General features: G+C 38.5%; 1 pseudogene; it reads left to right on the plus strand.

Moving 5' to 3' along the window:
- LOC138378936 (coiled-coil domain-containing protein 191-like) overlaps window positions 1-23,163 on the plus strand; it is a 59,070-nt pseudogene extending 35,907 nt beyond the window's left edge.
- Window positions 23,164-23,708: the final 545 nt, after the last annotated feature.

Consider the following 23,708-nt stretch of genomic DNA (forward strand, 5'->3'; position numbering starts at 1 on the left):
CATATTACAATATATCATAGCCATAACACTAATTTAATTTGCATTCACTCTTTATATACTTATTCATTCATTCCATAGGTATTTATTGAGTGCCTACTACATGCCAGGTGACAAAGACTCTCTCCTTGACCAAACTTTAATCAGGCTTCTCTGAACCCTCTTCTTAATTAGGCTTTAAACTTTCAGCTTCCCTGCTAGTCTTTGCATCTCCTAGTTTTAGCAAAAGTCCTGCCCAGTTGGTTTAGCCAAAATCCCCACCCTAGATATCTGATCACCCTCAATATCCGACAAATTACTCATTTTCTACAATCCCCCAGGTGGTATTTGATCACCTTGGCCTGCCTTCAGCAAGAATCCAGTTAGATCAGTTTAACAAGGATTATACTACCCAGAAAGCACATGGCTGCAGAGGGGGAAGCAACCCAGGGCCCTACTCCAGTCTGTTCAGGACAATAGCCCCTGACCCAGGGAAGTGGGCATGCACTGAGGGAGGAGCCAGCAGCAAAGACCCAGGCCTGGATGCCCCCTCAGGCTGGGAGCCCCATGGCATTTGAGATATGGAAATTAGTAAGACAAGTCCTGGCCAGAAGCCCCAAAACAATTTTAATTTTCAGAGAAGAATGAAGTAGAAACTCTGTCAGCACCAAAGAAGGAATCAGACAGAGCAGATAAGTGTCACAGATTAACAGAGTCTACACAACCAAACTGAGATCTTGATGGGAGAGAGAGATTCTCTCCATATTTATTTTGTAAAGTAAATCCATCTTAGCCGGGGTGCAAGTGATGGCATCCAGCCTGATGGGGGCCCCTGTGCTGATCGCATGGCACAGGAGCCACTAGGAAGTGTTTCCATCCCAGAAAGGGACTCCTTTTGCATACCTGCCTCACTGGTGCAGGTTTAAGCTCTTTCTGCTGGAAAAGATATTTGTGGGAATTCAAAGTCCTGCTGCAGAAGGGAGACCAGATTGTGAGGGCAAGGCTGAGATCCTCATCTCTAGGAGGCGCTCATACTGGAAACATGCCCAAATGGCTGTTTCACATCTTGGTGGGCATATCCCAAAGGAAACAGTCTGGAGGCACAATGATGCTCAGGCCTGGAAACCACGAAGTTGCTTGAAACAGAGGATACGAATTCCAGTGCTTGCTTCTCACCCACAGTGATGAATAGACTGAATGGAGCCATGCAGTCACTGGAAATAGGCCAGGAGACTGTACAAGAACTTGTTTCTAGAACTGTGTGATCTCTGTGATCTGGACCTCAGTGCACGGGGGTGGGACCGTGTCCAGGAGGCTTGGCCTCAGAGGCCCTGTCTGAATCTTGCCCTTTTGCCCTTATAGCTAAAAGGCAACAAATGTTTTCAGTGCTCTGTCTTCACCTCTGTATAGAGACTTGTTTAAAGATTCAAAATGAGCTCTAATAAAAAATAAATAAAAAGAGAATTCTATTACCCTCTAAGTACTTTTCCATCCACAGACCCATTATCCTGTTTCTTGGCTATAAATCCCCACTTTTCCTTGTTGTATTGAGAATTGAGCTCAGTTCTATTCTGAGGTCTCCTTTCCTCTGTTGTGATAGTTTTTGAAGAAAACCTGTTTTGACCTCTTTAAATACTGTCCAGCGCTGGTTTTCCTTAACATAATCACTGCACTAATCCCAATGAATTCATCTCATGAATAAAAATGATCAAATGTACTACATGAAAGCATTTTCAACTTTTGTTTAAGGTGTATCTTTCACTCACTGAAGACATGTTGCGTTTCTGGAGCCCTCCCTGAAATCTTTTCATAATCTTCTTATCAGTGATTCCAGCAACTCTTCAATATGATCCCCCAAAATTATATGCTATAAAAGGTATGTATTTAAAAAAAAAACAAAAAATCCCTGTCACTCACTTATCTGTTCTTTTCCCCATTCCTTTTTTGTGTCCTTCCGAAGGTATTCTCTCTCTCTCTCTCTCTCTCTCTCTATATATATATACATATATACACCTAAATGTATTTTTCTGTACATAATGTGTACTCCATTTCCCACACTAGTAATATACTATACATACAAACTGTTCTATACCCCCTTAACACAACATCTTGGAGATTCTCCCATTCAGTCCTGACAAATCTGCTTTAATTTTTTATTGGTGGTGCCATAGTATCTCATTATATGAATGTACAATAACTTATTAAACAATGTTCTACTAATAAACATCTAGTTTGTTTCAAATCTTTTGCTATTGCAACTAATGACACAATGAATATCTTAGTGTACAAGTATGCATGAGATATAAGTTCTTTAAAGTTGAATTGTTGGGTCAAAGGATACCTACATTTGAAATTTGGATATAAATTGTCAAATTGCCTTTTAAAAAGTCATACCAATTTACCCTCCTATGAAATATATGAGTGTCATAGACTTGTTACTGTGCCAGTCAGAAGGTGAAAATTTCTATCTCTTTGAAGTTTGAATTTGCATTTATTTGTAATAAGTGAGGTTCAGCATATTTTCACATATTTAAAAGACATTTTTATTTCTTTTTCTGTGAAGTCTGTCTTGATGATATTTGCCTCTTTTCTTTTGCATTTTTGTTTTTTTCCTATTGATTTGTTCTTTATATATTACTAAAAAATTCCTTTTATCGCAAGTCACAAATATTCTATCATCTCCAGCATACTACTTGCTTTTTACTTTATGATGCTTCATCATGCACAAGTATTTTATTGTATCCATTCAAATTCACATGTTTTAGTTCCTGTGGTTTTATATTTTCAAAGTACTTCCCTGGTCCTACCTAAATTCAGATATGTTCCTAACCAATGCTTTTCTACCACGTGTCAAAAATGGTATTTCTCTGCCTGGCCCAAGCTGATTCTCAATCATAGAATTAAGCTGGGGAAAGCTGGGACCCTGTCCCACTAGAAGAGTCAACTGAAGGTCCTGCAGGCCTGCAGAGACTACACAAGATCTCAGAAGTTGCAACGGGAGACTCCACCCTTGGAAAATGATCTTAGAGAAGAAAACAGAATGGCAGCACTGGCATGGTGCAGAGCTCCTGAAGAGAGAGGTGGCTCGAACAAAGGAGGAAACCAGAAGAAAATGGTTGAGCTGCTGAGGGCAGTATCACTAGGGAAACTCAGTGCAAATGGGTCATCAGGCATCAGTCTACCTGAGGAGGCAACAGCCCTGGGGACTGCCCTGCCCTCTTTGTGAAAACAGCCTCCCTTGGGGAGCAATGGTTGTATGTCCAGCCCTCCCCTAGGAGCAACAACAAAGGGCAACTCGCAAGGTCCCCTTCAGAATGTCCCTCTGAACACACCTGACAATAAACAGCACAAGATCCTGGATGCGGAGCCCTCCCAACAGCCTGGCAGCAGCAAGAAGCTCAGAACCACATGCCAGAAAGCAGAACCCATTTGCATGGGTCATTTCCAGAACCACCTTGTCTTCCAGCAACAGCTGGATAAAAAGCAAAAGAAGAAAGTTCAGGAACAGCAGAAAACAATTCTCGAGCTGAAGGAAAACCAGCGGCTGGCAGAGGCTCAGTGGGCAGCGGAGCGAACCACAGCAGTCACAGACACACACAGGCACTGGCTGTCAAATCCCTGAGGAGAAGAGGAACCAAAGGGAACCTATCAGGTGCTTCTGAGTTCGCTTGTTGCTTCCCCTGGGACTGAAGGCAGTACAAGTGACTCCCACAATTCTCTCTGGACCCAGAAAGAACCCAAAGCAGCTGATGGTAACCCATCCCATACTGAAAGATATGGAACAGAAAGCAATTCAACAAGCTGAACGTAGGCGAAACTTGGCAAGAAAGGAAGAAAAAGCAAGAAGAGAAATTGGCCCAGTTAAAGGCCCCAGAGGAGGAGCATCAGAAAAGGGAGGCAGAAGAAAAGGAGGGAGAACTTGACAGAAAACAAGAAGAGACTGAACTGAAGAAAATGAAATAACTAGAGAAGCAGAAGAAAATGAAGACCAACCAGCAGCTGGAAGCAGTAGCCAAAGAACACTCTAAAAAGTTCTTGCTAAGAAAAAAAGTTCTAGAACATTGGAAGAGATTGAGAATGCAAAGCAAGCAAAACATGCAGGAGGCAGAAGAACATCGCTCTTTGGCCTCACAGAGGAAATGCCTGCTGACCTGGTTGCAGTATAGTCAGGAAAAGTCTGGCCCAGGGAGATCCATTTTATTCCCAAATATTGCTTAGGAGAGTCATCCAGAGATGGCTACAGCACCTGACTCATCGGGAGGAAGAAGTAAGAAAACTTTGTGTACATTTTCTTCAGAAAAGGCTTTTCAGGGCCTGGTTTAACATGGTCAGGGAGGCAAAGATCGATTGTCAAAGCAAGCGCAAGACTGAGGCAGAGCACAGAGACATAAGGATTCTCTGGATCACACTGCGCACATGGAAAAAGTTTGCAAAACTCAGGAAAGAGGAAAGACTAAAAGAAGAATGGTGAGAGCAGCTCCGTAGGAAGGTAGCTGAGATTTCCGGGTGCTGGCGCCCAGAAGTGACTGTTAGTTATATATCAGCAATCAGATGATCGGCCCTTGAGTAAGATAAGTCTTTGGTGCACCAGTGAACACACACTAGTGCAGTGCTTAGGATGGGAATCTACTGGTCCATAATTTACTTAAGTTTTCTCCACCCATCCACATACCTACAAACATCTGGTTTATTTTCTATGAGAGAGTTCTTGTATCAAAGGAATTATTTGGGGAATTTGTATTTCCTTCTTTGATTTTTTCTGGCCTGCTAGTCATTCACTACAACATTTATCAGAGAGGGATCGATCATCCAAACGAACAGTCTGGAGCTCCACCGTTCAAATGTATCCTATATATTTTTGGCATAGTAATCTTCAAAAAGGACAAGTGTTTGCTTGCCTGAGCCTGTGAAGAAAAATGTGTCCTCATAGCTTCACCTGACTTGTTGATAAATGTAACTTCAATTAAATAAAAATAAAAAGTAGTGAATACTTAGAAAAGGAGGCATGAGTGGTCAGTCTTCTGGTGCCTTAGCCTCAGTGACAGGCATCTACCAGACCCTGTCCTTTTGGACCACCCCTGATGGCAAGCCACAACCAAAAGGTACTCCGCACACAGGGCAGCAGCTTATCCTGATCTCAGAGACACTGGGGCACCAAAGATACTTCTCTTCTGTGCACCTCGATAAGTACGAGGGAAATTCCAAACCCTATCAAATACAACCCAGGAAGTCATTAAAACATCTACTGACACTCCCATTTGCAACAGCTAAATAATACACTCAATTTGTCTTCTAGTCCTCTGCTCAGTTTGATCTGGATATTGAGATACCCATCTTGAATTCAGAGAAGGTTTTAATCTTTAAGGTGCTATAAAGACTGATAAAATGCTCTCTTCTGTGAACTGTCTTAGAGAATTACCTGCTAGAAAAAAAATTGTCATTACGAAATACATGTTTGTTATAACAAATTCAAGTAGTCCATAAATGCACACAGTAAAAAATGAGAAAGTCCTTTGTAGCCCTGAGTTAACTACTATTATTTGGTATGTTGAAAATTTGAGTTGGCAAAATAAAATTCTGTAGTTTTTTTCAAGTGAAAAAAAAAAAAACAAAACAGTACTTCCCATTACCAAGATTATTTTTAAAACCATACCATACTTTTTTTTACTACTTTTATGGCTTATGTTATTTATTTATTTTAAGACAGAGTCTGACTCTGTTGCCCTGTGTTACACTGCAGTGGCGTCAGCCTCGCTCACAGCAACCTCAAACTCCTGGGCTCAAGCGATCCTCCTGCCTCAGCCTCCCGAGTAGCTGGAACTACAGGGATGCGCCACCATGCCCGGCTAATTTTTTCTATTTTTAGTAGAGATGGGGTCCCATCCTTGCTCAGACAGGTCTTGAATTCCTGACCTCAAGCGATCCTCCTGCCTCAGCCTCCCAGAGTACTGGGATTACAGGCGTGAGCCACCCCACTGGGCCATGGCTTCATTTTTAATGCTTAAATTTGTTAAATTTATCAATTTGAAGTATCACCTTTATTGTGTACTAAATTTTTATTTATTTCTGGCTTGTCTATTCTGTTCTGTTACTCTTTCTCTCAAATTCTGTTTATCTCATCCTTTAATTGTCATAGCTATATAATATGTGGTAGTATCTGGAAGCATTAGGCTCTCTGGATTCATTCTCTTTTCTAGAATTTTCCTAGCTCTTCGAACAAATTTGTTTTTCCATATATAGTTTTGTGTCATTACATCTAGTTTTCAAAAATTATCTTGTAATTTTATTGGGATTGCATTTAATTTATACATTCATAGTTTTAGAGCATTGGCATCTTTAAAATGTTAAGTCTTCTTAGCCAAGAATATTATGTCCTTCCATTTTTCAATTCTTCTGTTAAGTCTGTCAGTATCAAAGTGAGCAACAGCAAAACTTTGTTGAAGTGCAGATGCAAGGCTATAGAGTAGGTTTATTCACTAGGAAAATGACTGATTCCAACACAAAAAGCAGCCCAGCATTATATGCATTTCATAATTGGGCATTACCAAAATTTTAAATGAATATAGTCCATGGACATGTTAAACTTGTGAATGCTCAGGGCCTATTGTAAAATCAGTTATACATTTCCTTTTGATCCAGGAAAGCTACTGAATGATAACTATGTACGGTAAAAAATTCACATTGTTTGTGACATGAACATTATTTCAAATATCACTGTCACATACCCCCAATAAAAGCCCCCCAAATTAGTTTTATAGGTGCTTCTGTCAGTTAATTAGTAAATGTTAATGAATTATATCACACTTAATGAATTATATTCAGAGTAAGTGAATGAATGATCTGTTGGCTGGCTTTCTCTTGGGCCTTAATGCTCAAATTGACATTGTGGTCAATGGAATACATGACTTCCATTTATGGCTATTGTCTTACAGGTGACAGCAGATGAAACATTTTCCATAATCTATTTTACCTTCCTTTCCCATCTGTTAGAGTACACACTATCACAATATGCCACGGGATTAATCTGCCCCAAATGTACTCTTGTCATATTGAGAATGCTTTTCCTGTATTTTCCAAATTCCTTGATGTCCTTCAACTTGTTTTTGAGAAAGTGCACATGGTATTGGTCCAGAATATTCTCCATACTCCTGTCACATTTTACATTTAAATATGCAAATAGAATCAAGACTTTCCCACTTTAAAACTCTTCATTGCTTCCCCTTTGTCCTCCTGACAAATTCCAAATTCCTTATCATAGATTACAAGGTCTTTCAAGATCTGGCTGCTACTTATTAATACTTTTTAAAGCCTCATTTTTCACTGCTGCACTCTATGCAGACCACTTTAAGTCCCTTAATTGACTACACTCTCTCTGACTTCCAGTGAAGTACTTACTGGTAAATTAGCTGCAGGTAGGAGTGGGGGCATAGGATAGTGCAGGGGAATAATAATCCCCATAGGTTCATAGTCAGAAAGGACCTTTACAAAAAACAGATTAATGAGAGAAAAACAAATAGAAGTTCATTAACATGTATATTTCATATATACATGGGAGATATCCAGAGAATTAGTAGTTTGCAAAGAGGTGGCTTTGAATTCCAGGTTATATAGTATCTTCAACCAAGAACAGTAAGTTTTTAGAGAAGTGACAAGACAAAGGAAAAGGAGTTTGAGTCTCTACAAGGTGGCAACTTGGGAAATGGCAAATAAATGGCAGATAAAGGCTAGTTTGTAAAGGCTGCTAATATAAATTCCTCTGGTATCATCTCCAGGTCGATGAGCATCTAAAGCTGTCTTCAGTGATTAAACTTTGTTCTCTCTGGTAGAGAGGGGGGCAGGATACCCTTTATCTTTGTAAATTTATGTCCTGCTTTTAGGCAAATGGAGGGCAGAGAGCTCTCCTGTATCCGTTTCTTTTTAATTGCCTTCAGCTCAACAATCCTTCATATTTGTGGAGGCATAGTCTGGTCTCCCACAAGGGGAAGGCCCTGATTTGGATCATTTGCTGATTTCTGCAGTATAACTACTCCCACCATGGCCTGTTTCAAGCTGCAAATGGTTTAACAACTTGCCTGAAAAATTCCTCCAGCACGATATTGTTTCTATACCTAAAATATTCCACCCAGTCCCAAAATCTTGCAATCATTCTTCAGGTCTCAGTTTTGATATCATTTAGATTCCTGCATGAAGTCATCTCTGACTGTCCCATGGATGAGTGAAAAGCCCATCCTATGTATTCTTATAATAGCTTTACATCTCTTCATTGCCTTTATCACTTTGGTTACAACTATTTTCTGTTCTGTATGCCTTAAAGCTTGAAGAGAGGAAGGATCACCGTATTCCTAGCACCTTATTCACACAGTTCCTGGTGTATAGTAGGTCAATAAATACTTGTTCAACTAACAAGTGAATTTATTCATAAAAGTTTCATTATCTTAAATCCTTATCATTTCATTATATGACAGAAATCAGTAATAGTAATAAAATGAAATTTAATGCTCTAATTGTTCAGGAAATGAAATATATTTGATAAACATATTATCAAAGAATGTGTGAGATTTCTTACCAGTAAGAAAAAGATGCTCATAAGTGTGCTCTTTAAAACTTGTTTTAGAAATCTATTAGAATAAATACATCTCAGGTATTGAATATTGCAGTTAATATTAATTTGAAGAGGTTACCCTAAGATTTCTGGCCAATATAAGTACTAAGTACACAGTAGGCACTTGAGAAATTTGTGGTGAATTGAATTACTAAACCTACAGAACTGATGCTTCCTTAAAGTGAACAGGGTACCAGATTACTGGTATCCTTCTTCCAGGGACATCCCAATGAACCAGTTTCGCTTTATTGTATCAAATCTAGTGATAAATAATTAAAAAGAGAAGAATCAAAAGAACTAAGAACTTAAAAATTTACAGCTGCTGACAGACCAACTGGAGAGTTAGTTCATCTGAGGAGTAAGCAGTAATCAAGAGCTAGTGTGTGTAAAGAGGCCAGTGAGCTTAGAGATCCCAGTGAGCTTTCTCTTATGCAATTAAAGCAATGCACGTGGAAGAAATGCGACTTAGCCAAACTAAAAAAAAGTTCTGTTTATTGGAAAGACTTAGAAGTTTCTGCCATTGGGGTCTACTTAAACCTGGATGATTTGGAGTGGGAGCCTCTGGGTGATGCCCATGACTAATGCAAAGTTGTTAGACCTTGAAAGACTCTCAGAAAATGTTGGTTGGATCAAGGTTGTGGGTAATATTTTTGCTAATACTCTATTATGGATGGAAAATCAAGCCACTCTGATTTTAGTCTTTGTATTAATACTTTCAGTTTTTCCTACTGTGAATTTACAAGAGATAGTCATTGATCTATGGTCCTTTGTGCAAGAACATGATGTGTAGGTTCACATGGAAAGCAGGTTCACACAGTAAACTGGAGGATTTATCAGTAGGTGTTTAGGCCTTTAGCATGTTTTCTTAGTATCCATCAAACACCGAGTGTTGTGAATGTGAAACCATGACATTTGCTCCTTTGACTTTTTTCATCACACAGGCAATAAAGTCCTTCAGTCTCTGAGTTCACAACATTTGCACAAATAACACTGAGATGTGTTGGTGAGGATCAGCCTTTGGAGAGTGCAACCCATACCCCTCATTGCTTCTTTTTTGTTCTTGCTGCCATCCTCACTTTCACATATCCTACACTACTCACCTCTTTCTATTTCAAGAACCTAGCTGCAAAAACCCAGAACAACAACAGAAGGTTGAGGGATCAGGTGAAGAGTACAAGAGTATGGAAAGTCAGGTCTCTGCCACCCAAAGAAGGCCCTCCCCAGGACCAGCATGGCTGCCAATATAGGGGAGATGCTGAGGGAGATGATACTGAACCCTCTCTCAGTATGACCAGAGAACGTCAGAGAGAATTGGGAACCTCGAAGGTGAAGAAGTGGAAATCTCAAGCAGTTTTCCTCTTTTTTTTTTTTTTTTTTGAGACAGAGTCTCACTCTGTTGCCCAGGCTAGAGTGAGTGCCGTGGCGTCAGCCTAGCTCACAGCAACCTCAACCTCCTGAGCTCAAGCGATCCTCCTGTCTCAGCCTCCCGAGTAGCTGGGACTACAGGCATGTGCCACCATGCCCGGCTAATTTTTTCTATATATATTTTTAGCTGTCCATATAATTTCTTTCTATTTTTTTTTTTAGTAGAGGTGGGGTCTCGCTCTTGCTCAGACTGGTCTCGAACTCCTGAGCTCAAACGATCCACCCACCTCGGCCTCCCAGAGTGCTAGGATTACAGGCGTGAGCCACCGCGCCCAGCCAGTTTTCCTCTTTTGTATGTATTTTTCAAGTTCTCTGGGCCAGCTGCAGGCAGCAGTGAGTCTAACACGTTGCCTGGATCTGCTTCCAAGTCCCTGAGGCAGCCACAGCCAGCATAGGATGTGAATGAGTATGCAGTGGCCTCAAAGGAGCTCACATTACCTGTCCTGTGGCCCACCAAGGCAGAAAAATGCCACTGTCTCTAAGACAGTGCAGATCACAGCAACTAAACAAAATCTAATTTTCCAACCATTTTAGCTGTCTAAGGAAATCTAATATAGGATGCCAGGAAAAATAACACAAGGATCTGAGCCCATCCTTTTACTTATAATAAACCTATTGTGCACTGCATTAATAAAATAATTGGTCTTTCTTATGGTGGAATCACTTCTCTTACTGTGTCTAGGCTCCACGTAAGGGCTGTGTGCAGTGCCACATCTTCTGCCTTGGTCATATCTTCATGTACCCAGTTAAAAGGTAAACACTATTTGAAGAAGATTAACGGATGCTGCATCTTTCTCTCTGCCTGCTCCCATTCATATCTATATTTTGTTCATGCATTAACTATACAACCAAGTCCCGCACATCTACCTAAATTGCAAGCCATTTGTTTCTTTGTGACTCAGGAAAATGTGCTTTCATAAACTTGCTGCTGAATTAGCCAGATGGTATGGTGAAAGGGAGAGGAAGAAAAAAAAACACATGAAGTGGCAAGGACAAGAAACAACACTGGGGGTGGATGGAAGGGAAACAGGAAAAAGCTAGTTCTGCAGAGTTAAACAGTAGGATCATGAAAATAATAGTCATTTGCGTAAATAATGTTTATTTTTTAAGGAAAAGTAAAGCCTTCCTTTTATATAGGTAATTTTAGTAATTTCAGTGAAGGGAGAAAAAAGGCATTAATTGTTCAGTGTTTTCTAGGTATAAGTACCTGGTAGGATACTGGGTTTCTATTTTGGGGGTTTTATTGTTTGTTTGTTTGTTATTTTTTTTCTGTGGGAAAGAGGCAGAGAAAGGAAAACTAACATGAGGATGCAGAGGGAAAGAAAAACAAAAAAGATGAGCTTTATTTGGGATTTCAAAGGCCAAACTCTGTGTCTAATTCTCCTAGAGTCTCAGCATGAAAGTGAGTTATATATGATGTAAAACAGACATTCTAGTACCTGCCTATTTTATTTATTATCAATCAATGGTATCACAGAAAACCAAACTAGATAAGAAATTAATGCCGAATTAATTGAGACCGAGAAAGCTAGTATTTTTTAAAGCGGCTTTATGTCTATCTTTAAGTAAATGATTTCAAAACACAGGAATATTGTTGTGTCAAAATAAGCAGCCTGTGGAACAGAAGAAAACATTGTAATTATTTCGGACAAAAAAAATTGTCAAATGATCTTGGCAAGAAAGTGCTACTTCCTTCAGGTTATTTTTCTTTAAGCTTAATTATTTTTTCTAATCTAGAAAATGGAAGAATTTTGAAGGTTAAGCTTTAAAATACCACCATCTTCAAACCTTAAAATCTGCTTTTAAGAACTGATATAACTTCACATCTTGATTTCACACAAATCTTCCCTTTCTAATCTCAAGCAGAACTTGCTTGCATTTTTTCTTTTGAAATAGTTTATGATCACTGACATTGAGCTACCATGCTATTAGAAGGAAGTCATATTTTGCAAATTACCTTGGAAAATTCTATGGCTAGAATTTTAAAAATGGAATATCTGGTACGGGATCTGACTTAATGTTTGACTGTAGGGTTTAAATAAATATATTAACGCATTCTGTATTTGAGTAATCACCTTGAAGGTTTAAGAAACTGGCAGTAATTTCTAGGTCAGAGGAAATAAAATAAAGACCTGCTGGAGGGCACAGGTATCCCCCCTTCATGGGGAATAAATAGCCTAACCGCTGACTGAAGTAATGGAACGGAGGAAGGAACAGACATAAAATTTGTAAATATAAGGTGCAAAGGGAGGGTGGGGTGGTTAATGAGTTCGTTTGAGCTGCTATAACAAAATGCCATAGACTGGATGGATTAAAGAATAGGAATTTATTTCTCACAATTTTGGAGGCTGAAAACTGTCAGATCAAGGTGTTGGCAGATTGGGTTTCTAGTGAGGGCCCATTTCCTGGTTCATAGGCAGTGCCTTCTGGCTATGTCCTTACATGGTGGAAGAGGTGACAGATCTCTCTTAGGCCTCTTTATAAGGATACTGATTTTGTTCATGAGCGTTCTGCCTCTATGACCTAATCATCCCGTAAAGGCTCTACCTCCTAATAGCATCACCTTGGGAGTTAAGATTTCAACACATGAGTTACAAGGGAACACAAACATTCAGACATATAGTAGGTAGATGCGCAATGAGAGTTCTTAGTAATACACAAGAAACCTGTGTGATAGCACTTCTGGGGTGGGTGATGTCACGCTTGACATAAAAGTCTGGACAGGTAACTGATATTTAGTTCCTCAACCTACATTTTAAAAAAACACCAGCCAGGCATATGCACAGGCACTGAAAGTGACCAAAACCAATGCACTTTTCCCAATCTGTGTCTTCAAAACAATTTTCCCTTAGTTAACATTCAGTTTACCAAACTCAATAATTTCCATGTCCTTCAAATTCCAGAAAAATAGTCACTTTGTCTGGTTACATTATAAGATGAAGAAATTAGCAATTTATTTTAAAAAGGGAATAGATCACTTTGGGGAATTGGTAATGAGATTTGGTTGTCAGTTTATTCCAGTAAACATGGTCTGTTTGCCATCGTTGGATAGTTGTGCAATGATGATTCAGAATGACTCCCTGGTCCCAGGCCTAGAACCCAAAGGACAGGTGTTTATTTCAGTGTAATATTAATAGAAGTGTATTAGAGTTTCAATTCAAATTCTAACAGATGGTATTGTCGCAGATACTAAATTACACTATCAATGGTAGATATAATTCTCATATTAAACCAGAGACTAGCATTATGGCACAATGTACTAGGACATGGTAAGAGCATATGCATTAAATAACAAAAGTTCTAATTTTAAAATAAGATTGGGAGAATGGAGAAAGGGCCATGAGTTTTTCAGAATAACTTTGAAGAAAATTACTTTGCAAATCCATGTGAGCTGGGGCAAGGTAATTATCCTAATAGTCTAAAAAAAATCTATTTGATACACTTATATATTGGATAAAGAAAATTAATACCTTGTTTATTAGTAGAAAGTGAATATTAAAATTTGAAAAGAAATTATACAAATATTCAATAAGCAGAGAATGACTCATACATTAAATTTATATGCTAGAGTTTACCACTTAATAAATTGCCAAATTATTTTATTGTTTATTATCACAACAGTATTATCTTTTCTTCCAAAAGTGCTACATTATCAGTGCAGTTGTGACGTCTGTTTTAGGGATGACAATGAGTAACTTATCTTTTTTAGTAATAGTTCATCATTTTCACCAGGAATCTATTTGCTAAACCTTTTTAACTCCCTATTTACTTTTCAGCCGTTAAACTTATAAAGAACTGTGATTTGGGTACTAATGCAGAAAACATAAACCATTTTCATTCATAGCAGGTTTTAGGTTATGTCCAAATTCAAGATATTTTGAAGGCAACTTAAAACATAATGCTTAGTTCCTTCAAATGACCTTCTGTTTAACTTGAAGCAAAGCAGCTTTGCAATAAGTAACAGCAAGATTTATTCTACACCAAGAAGCAATATGATGCCAGCTGAATGTGAGGAAATGATGCAGCTTCAACATTTCCCTCAGATAACTGTGTTCACAGCACAGAGATACAATGTCCTGTGACAGCTAAGTGTATGGTGGAGACTGTCTCTTGTCAAGATACAGTAACCGGCTCTGTTCTCTAAACTACCATGAATGATTTGCAGATAAAATGCTTTGTCACTACTTGCAGGTTGTTTCAATTTGCTCCTACGTGGAAGCACATAGAGCAGCAGACACTGTTTAGCTTTTAGACTGCAGAATTGTTACTAAAACTTCCTTCCATCTAATGTTGAACTGCTGCAAGGATCTACAAACACACTTCTGTGTTTGGGTCAACAAACTTGGATCCTGCTTTTTCAGTAGAGAAATTTATCCCATCTGCATACTGTGAGAGTTGAGGGACTAATTCATAGATTTTAATGGTCTTTTCATTTACTGCACCGCATGAGGTGACAATCACAGTTTGTTTTGTTCTGCCTAAATTTGATTTTATATCATCTTCACATATGGCACTTGAGCATTATCACCACTGGGCTTTCCCCATAGGAGCTGTGTACTCATGTTCTACAGCTCCTGATGTGACTGGGTACACAGAGAATGGCACTGGATAGCTGAGCCTGTCAAGTAAGGGCGGATAGAGAGTAAAGTGGGTGTATCATTTCTTTATCATTCAGCTGCACCATGAAGCTACTATCAAAAATGTGACTAGTCATTAGGTGAAGATGAGATTTGCAGCATAAATCTCTGCGAATGAACTAAACAGATGCATTTTGATCTTATGTAAATAAGAGTATGGACTCAATTCTTAGTAATATGCCCCTGGCTCATCTGTAGCTATCCCGCAGAGTTTCAGGCCACCAACAATCATGTGATGGGACAAAAAAAGGTCAAGGCTGAGCTTGGAGATACGAAATATATGAAAATAATAATCTTTGCCCTAATTATAGCATGGATATTTATTATCGTTGACAATATTTATTGAGAGCTTTTCGTGTTCCAGGCACTGAACTAAGACTTATCCCAAATATAATCTCACTTACTCTTTGCAACAGCTTTGTGTGCTATATTCTATTCTTATCCTTACTTTCCTGATGAGGAAAGCGAGGGTCAGAGAAATTAAGTAAGGTTCCCTAGGTACACAATTAAATGACACAGTCAGAATTAGAACCAGACTCCAGCTCTGCGGTGCTGCTACCCATGGATATGTATTTGATTATATTCTAAAGACAGAAATAAATAATTTCTTAAAGATTATCTACATGCCCTTTACCCATTCTTTCCATAAGCATAACTATTTCAGGAGTTGACTTTGTCTGGAAGACAGTATGTCAAATTTTATACTCAGATAAAGGTCGCTGAAGTAGTGAGCATGTGCCTATGGGATGAATTTGTCTACTGTGAATTGTATATCATCCCAACACTGTGGTTAGAATGACTATATTTACTATGTGGACTGGGAGGGCAACGAGGAGTGGAAAGTTTCATTCTAGCCCTGAAAATACATTAAGAAAATTGCCTGAGAATTCATGAGGAAGTTTTCACAATATCACATTCACATTCTGGAATAGTTTTGGATTCTTCATTTAATTAAGTATCTTATTTTAAAGCCATATAAAATGCATTATGCACTATGTATCTTTTGACATACAGCCAATTGTGGATAACACTCTCAAATCTGCCAGCTGTGTTTAAGGAACAAAAAACATTTTGTTTTGAGACAGCTTTATAGAAACCTTGAAGTTTGTGAGAAAACAAAACTTCTTAAAAATGTGATTTTTTGAACCACCAGAAACTCTGAGATGATACTCAAAAGGGAAGATTCCTTGTTTTTATCATAACAGAAATATTGCCAAAATTGTATTGAGTTTGTTTTCCACTAAGACTTCTAGTTAGTCCCTTTAGTTCTTGTTTTAGGATCTGACAGAATAAAGAATGCTTCTCCAATCTGGGCCAAACGGTGCTTGTGTTAATCACAAAAAGAAAATTTTAGGATCCACAGAAACTGGTTAAAGGGTTTCACACCCTAAGAAATGCAATGTCAAAAACATATCTAAATGCTATTTTCAGTATTTTCCCCACTACCTTAAGGACAGAATTTTAACTTGCCCAAATTGCTTATAGCTGGTCACTGAGGGCAGATGGTAGGCAGGAAAGAGGGGGTGTTGCCCTTCCTCTGGGCCTGTCAGCTCTGTCTCTTCAGGGTCTACCTGTCCAGGGATGGGGTATTCTGACCCCTTTCATTACCTTTATCATGGGAAAGGCTGGGAACCTATGATGACAGGGATTTCCAATCTTTGCCAAGGGCATAATCCTATTAGACAAGTGTTTTGCATACTATGCATTGTAACCCATTGGGAGGATGGGAAATCCAAGTTAATGGGTTTGACCATCATTTTTAAAAAATTGAAATAGAATATATTGCACATTTTTCTAACATCTGTTTCAGGTGGCTGTGTGTGTGTGTGTGTGTGTGTGCATGCTGAGTCACAATATAAAATGTATTTCTTACTGTTGGTTATACAATAAGTGCAAGAGCTACTACATTAGACTTCTACCACTGCCATATCAATTATGACATTCTTTTGCTTTATTTCAGAAGTAAAGGGGCCGTTTTTCCCTGAGTAAATTGAAGAGCACTACAAATGAGTAGGATTTCTAAACAAAGGGCTTCAAGCAACCAGTTTGCATATATTACTCATTCTTAATCAGTGCAGATATGCAGCTATGTTAGCATGCAGTCATCTTTGCATCTAGTAAAAAGGCATATCTTGCATAAAAGCAACAAACATAATTAATATTCTGTTCTAATAGAGGAAAAAATTATTATATCCTAGGAGTCAAGACATTCAGACTTATGTGAAAAATTTTCACCAATACTCTCAACTGAATATGATTTTGTGAAAAGCACAATATTGACAGGAGAAGAGGGACAGGAATACAAAAACTAATCATGTCCAGGCTCTAAAGAAATGTCCAAGTTTAGTGAGAAAGAGTGACTTGTAAAGCAGTAATTCAAGGCAACAACCAAGGTGGAGTTGTGCAAATCCTTGGTCTAATGGCTCTCAAATTGTTGGAGGACAAGAGGGTGAGGCCATAGTATTTCTTGCTCCTTCTTGGTCTCCATGGCTACAGATCACTTTGTAGAAGCCTGTCATGGTTCCAGCTTCCTCTAGGTCAGTGGTCTCCAACTTTTTTGGCACCAGGGACCGGTTTCATGGAAGACAATTTTTCCATGGACCGAGGATGGGGGGTGTGGGGTGTGGGGTATGATGGGTGGGTGTATGGAGCTCAGGCAGTGAGGCTCGGCCTGTTTCCTAACAGGCTACAGACTGGTACTGGCCTGAAGCCTGGGGCTTGGGGACCACAGCTCTAGGTGACCCTGATGCTTAGATTCCCATTCTGATTATACCTACTCCTCCATTTGGCCTTAAAGTCCAGTACTGTAGGAAATTTCTACATTTGCCAATCTCTTTATTACTTCACTGTTCCCTGTGGGCTTCTCAGATCTTTTATAACCCGGGTAATAGATTTCTGCATCAAATTCCCTTTGGTTTAGTTACACAGAGTTGCTTCTATTTTCCTGGTTAGACTATGATCAATATAGGAGTTGAGAATAAGATATTTTTGCATCAGCATCATAATAATAACTGGTACTTATTTTTAAATGTTTACATGTGTCCGGTATTATTCTAAGTGTCTTTCATATATTAATAGCTTTATTTTACAGATGAGGAAAGTGAGACACAGAGAGGTTATTTGACTTGCAAAAGGATCATTTAACTAACACAGCATTGCCTTGCCCTGATTTTCAATTTGGATTTTTTTTAAACACTCTGTGACTAATCTGTAGAATTCTTCTGTCAGGTATACAATTCCTTAAATTTATCACACATTCAAGAAGTTCCAGTATCTTTTGATACTGATTGATTGCTTAGTTGATATAAATGAACATTTATTAAGCATCAACTATATATCAAACATAACGGTAGGTGCCATGGTTGAAAAATACATGACCGTCTTTTCTATAAATAAACAGTCTCTCTTCCAACCTGCTTTTATGAACATAATATCATTGCTAAAATCAAGGACTTCTGAAGTAGGATATGCTTTCAAACTTTCCAGTCAAGGGAGATGTATATGGCAGCCCAGAAATGATCATTTTACCTGTGAAAGGAAGTTACATGTGGAAATATTCCTTTCTGATCTCAAAGAAATCATTTGTAGCCTCATCCTGAAACTAGTACTTCTTAATTTGTCAATATGAAGTAAACGTACATTTTAGTACCATGGTAAATCAGGTCTGGGAAGTAATCTTTCCTTTGTAGCTAAATAATCATCGATGCACAACATTATGGTTGTTTCTCATTACTGTAGTTTGGAGAGCTACTTTTCTCAAACTTTCTCAATCAATACAATATAAATCTATCAGCAACCATCCAAACAACCCTCTGGATATGGATTATTCAGTATGCATACAAGGCTACTCATATTATGGACTGAAATGTACAATTAAGCAGAATGATGTGCACACAGCTGTTTTATATTTAGTTGGCTTTCTAATGTGAGCTAATTTGTCGTAGGGACTGAGGGCATTACTAAGATTTATTTCAAGTTTAGGATGAGATAAAATTATTGTTTGAAGGTGAAACTTTAGTCTCCACTCAACTTTAACAGACACTGCTTTTGTATTTTCTTAATGTCAGATGGAGGAAAGTGTTTGATATATTAGCATATATGAAGACAGTACGCTTCACAACACCTCCCCCTCTGAAACCAACATCTTAAAACCTTTCCTTTCCTTTCATAATGATAAATTTGAATAAAAAGCCAAGGTGATATGAATATCACTTTAGGCTTAAAAAAAAGTCTATCCGAAAATTAGGTAGTGACTGCAAAACAAAATACAGAATTCACTTTGTTCTTAGATTTATATCTTAGCCAAATGCTCTGACAGAAGGCAGAACTGTTCAATAGATACCTAATGTATGGTGAAAGTTGCTTTCATTTATGCCTGCTTTCCCCTTAGGCAAAAATGAAGCACAGAAGAGAGGAAGAAAAAGACCTTGAGGGTAGTAAAATGTCATCCTATGGTTTCAGATTAAACTAGTCTTAGTTCCTAAAACTATACCACAATGGAAAACCTTGTAAGAAGAGAATCAACACCAAACCATTATGCAGGAGAACATGCTACAACTACTAAAAGGGATGAAATTAGTGACCCTGAATGGAGCAGTGTTGTATTGGTTATGAAAACAAAATCTACTTTGTCATGAGGTTAACGGGGTACAGAATGTAAATTGTAACAACCATGAAAATTAGATGGAGCAGAAACATTTAATTCTATCAATGAATATTGTTAGCTTATTGAGAAGTTGAGACGCTGGAAGAGTGCTAGTTGTTCCTATTGGCTCATTATGAAGACCTGCATGTTCTGTTTAATTCAAAATACTAGCAAGCAGAACACATATCTACTTTCTGCTTCCAAACAAGCAGGAAGAAGTACATTATCCATGTTACGGAATAAGATTTTACTTACGCATCCTGCTGTATTAGTGACCCATTAACTACGTAATGATATAAATGTTATAATTGAAAAACTTTACAGGCAATGTTGCTTAGTAATAGGAAATTATCTGCACAGATCAAGTATTAGTTCAGGATCTGAAAGAAATCAGAGTGCAAACAAGCTAAAGTTATAATCAAAAATTAGTATTTTAAGTTCTGTCATTACTATTTGATTTCTTTACCCACTTATATTCACTACCATCTTCACAAGGATCCTAATGATTCCTATCTGCTAAATATCTTTACAATTTGTGCATTCTCTCCATTCTCGCAGCTGCTATACTGGGCCAAGTCAACTCTTGCTTGGATCATTATAATAAGATTCCAATCAGCACTACTGCCTTCATACCTCATTTCAAACAGTACTACTACTCTTCTCTAATCCATTCTAATTCAATCTCCACTTCTCAGTCAATGTGATATTTCTAGCACATACATTTAATCATGTCAATTCCCTGCTCAAATCATTCCAACATTTTCCCTTTCCCTCAGGGTAAAGTTCAAATTTCTTAATATAGCTTATCAGTTCCTGTCTGATCTGGGTTTGGCTTATTACCTCTGATGTTTAAGCATGATGGTGGGAGATATCTGTGGTATATTAAAATGGCCAGGTTTTTAGCTCTTCTTATTAGGAGGTCGAGTCCATTTCCCCAGCCCTTAAATATGGGCTTCCCTTGTGACTTTCTCTGAGCAATAGAATATCACATAAGTGATAGTGTGTGAGTTCTATGCCTAGTCTTTAAGAGGCCTTGCAGCTTCTGCTCTTACTCTCTGGGAACCATGTCATTGCTATGTGAGGAAGCCTGGGCTAGCCATCTTGAGGATGAATGACCGACCACAAGAGAGAGTCCCACCCAGTATTGACAAACCAGCCTTTCTAAGTCCATCCCAAATTTCTCACCCACAGAATCGTAAGCCAATAAATGATTAGTATTCTAAACCACTATGTTTCAGGGTGGCTTGATATACAGCAAAGGTTAATACTATCTTTTCAATTTTCATTGTTTTCCTTTTCCATTTTGATGAAAAATGATGAGTTTTATCCCATCATAAAATAGAATTATGACTCATGTTTCACAAATTATATATCTCTGTAATAGTCTATATATCCCTGAGAGTTCTATCACATTTGTTATAGCTCACCAACTCCCCCCTGCTCTGGGAGGTTGGCGAGGATGATGATGGCATAGGGGTGGCACGGCTGCAAAGGAATACCCGGACACAGTAAATCTCAGCAGCTCAGTTTTATGCATGAAAATTCTTGACTGGGATAGCCCATCAAGTAGGGACAAAGCAGCAGTACCGGCTTGCCCAGCTATAATGTAGCTATGAGTGGGCCCGGTCCCACGAGGTCACATTTAACAATAAATCCAAAAGTAACTGAGGGCACAGACATGAAGTGTTAAGTGTTTCCATGGGAAGGTATTCTGACCAGCTTGTCAGGCCATATAGAACCTCAAATTCCACTAGAGATGTGCTGAGTTCCTTGCCTTTTCTGAGTGAAGGATGAATCTTGCCATGCTACTTATGGTCTGCATTTTACTTAGGACTACAGAGAATTTCTTTGGGAAGGGGTCTCAACTGTCAGGCTCTCCAAAGGATTTTGTTACTGCTGAACAGGGAGAAGTTAAGCTCCTATTCAAGAATTACTGAGTCATTGCCTCTGAACTGGACTCTCCAGGTCTCTAACCAGCGGCGAGTGAACACAAATTACTTGGAGTTACAGTCACTGTCCTAAAATCTACCTTTCAGGATCTTTCTTCTACCCTGACAGCTAGTCCCCTTTCAGGGGGTCTTATTTCCAATTAGATACCAGGTCATATCACCTCCTATGGGATTTCTTTATAGACAAACTGCATCTCAAGTAACTTTCTTCTAGCACCATCTCACATGCAATAGTATGGCTTGGAGTCTTACTGGCATAAAAGAAAGCAAAAGATTTGTTCTGGCATTATTAACAGTATGACCTTGGGCAAGTCATTTAACCTCTCTGGTTACTCTATAAAAGGAGTATACCACCCAACTTGCAGCTATATTGTGCTCCAATGACTTTATGTTTCCCCAGAACGTCCCCTGCAGGTATATCACGAGGATTTATCATCTCCATCAGAAAATAAACATTTATTTTTCATTCTATCATTTATAAAAATGTTTGCTGAGTGCCTACTCTGTGCCAGACACTGTTCCTGATAAAGCAAACAAAGATTGCTGTCTTTCATAGCATACATTCTAGCAGGGGAATGAATAATAAACAAAAAGCAAATGATAAACAAAATAAATGAGTCAATTTTCTAGTATATTAGAAAATGACAAGCACTATCAAGAAAAAAATAAGTAAGCAGATTAAAGAGGGTTGCAAGAGCCATTGTGGGTGGGAGACATGCAGCAATCAAGGCAGACTTCATCCATAGAAAGGTATTTGAGCAAAAACTTGAATGAGGTGAGTAAAGCCTGTCACCTTTTATGTGACATAATCCTGTCACATTCCACCATTAAAGCTTATTAGTTTTGTGTCCTATTATTCCATCAAAGTCTTAATCCTCCCAACTAACAAACTGATTAATGAAGGAATGTTATTTTTGTGTAGGTTTCGCCTTCAGTTATTATTTTAGGCTGACTTTCGTTAAGTACCCAAAGAGTGAAGAGATGCTTGATTTGCTGGGCTGACATTCAATCAAGGATTAGGGCCGATTAAATCACTTCCCAGGAAACCTTTCTTTATTCTGTAAGCTTGTGACAAGCCTAGTTCCATGACCCACCATAGCAATTTGCTTTTATTTGGACTCAGAATTACTTTCGCTTTGAATTCTCTTAAGTATATAATTAGGAAATAAATCTAGATTCTTAAAGAGCTCAACAGGCAGACCTAACTGTTACAAGCACTAGAAAATTTATCCTCATTCACCTTAACCCATCTTATTGGTCTTTCAAAATAAGCACTTTAAATGTGGCTCCTAAAACAAGAGTTTCCTAATTCCTTTCCAACCCCTCAGTCTCAAGGGCTTATGTTTGAAGCTCCAAAGGCTTCTGCATCTTCCAATGGAAAAAAAAAAAAATTTTCATGCCACAAATGTGAGGGCAAATTAATCTTTGCTGGATCAATCCCAGAAGCATGGCCATCAATTTAGTCCCCAAAGTCATTACAGTTGACTCTTGAATAATGCAGGGGTTAGGGGCACCACATACAACATTTAACTGCCCCCAAACTTAAAACACTAATAGCCTAGTGTTGACCAGAAGCCTTCCCAATAACAAACAGTTGAGTAACACATTTTTTTGTATGTTATACATATTATATACTGTATTCTTAAAATAAAGTAAGCTAGAGAAAAGAAAATATTATTAAGAAAATCATAAGGAAGAGAAAATATATTTACTATTCATTAAGTGGAAGTGGATGATCATAAACGTCTTCATTCTAGTCGTCTTCATGTTGAGTAGGCTGAGGAGGAGGAGGAGGAGGAGGAGGAGGAGGAGGAGGAGGAGGAGGAGCAGGAGGAGAAAGAAGAGGTTGCTCTTGGTGTCTCAGAGATAGTAGAGGAGGAGGAGGTGGAGGAGTTGGAGGGACGGCAGAAGAAGCAAGCACACTTGTAAGTTTTCTTGAAAACAATAAGTGGACCCACAAAGTTCAAACCTGTGTTGTTCAAAGGTCAACTGTTCTTGAGAAAATGCACAGAAGAGTGGGATCAAGAAACACTCATCATAATGTACTCACTACTTGAGGTAACACAGAGAATTTGCTTTTGAGGCTTCATATCTTGACTTTACAAAAGAAAGCTCTAGCATTGTTAGTTCCTTGCTCAGGAGCATGCTAGGGTTAAGAAGGATCAGCCATTGACCACTTCTAATATTATTATTATTATTACTATTTTTTTTTTTTTTGAGACAGAGTCTCACTCTGCCCCTCTGGGTAGTAGACAGTGGTGTCATCATAGCTCACTGCAATCTCAAACTCCTGGGTTCAAGGCATACAGGCTCACGCCACAACACCTGGCTAATTTTTCTATTTTTAGTAGAGACAGGGAGTGTCTCGCTCTTCCTCAGGGTGGTCTCCAACTCCAGAGCTAAAGCAATCCTCCCATGTCAGCTTCTCAGAGTCCTAGGATTATAGGTGTGTCTGTTATTTTTTTGATAGACAT

Source organism: Eulemur rufifrons, chromosome 30, assembly GCF_041146395.1.
Source record: "Eulemur rufifrons isolate Redbay chromosome 30, OSU_ERuf_1, whole genome shotgun sequence".
Lineage (NCBI taxonomy): Eukaryota > Metazoa > Chordata > Mammalia > Primates > Lemuridae > Eulemur > Eulemur rufifrons.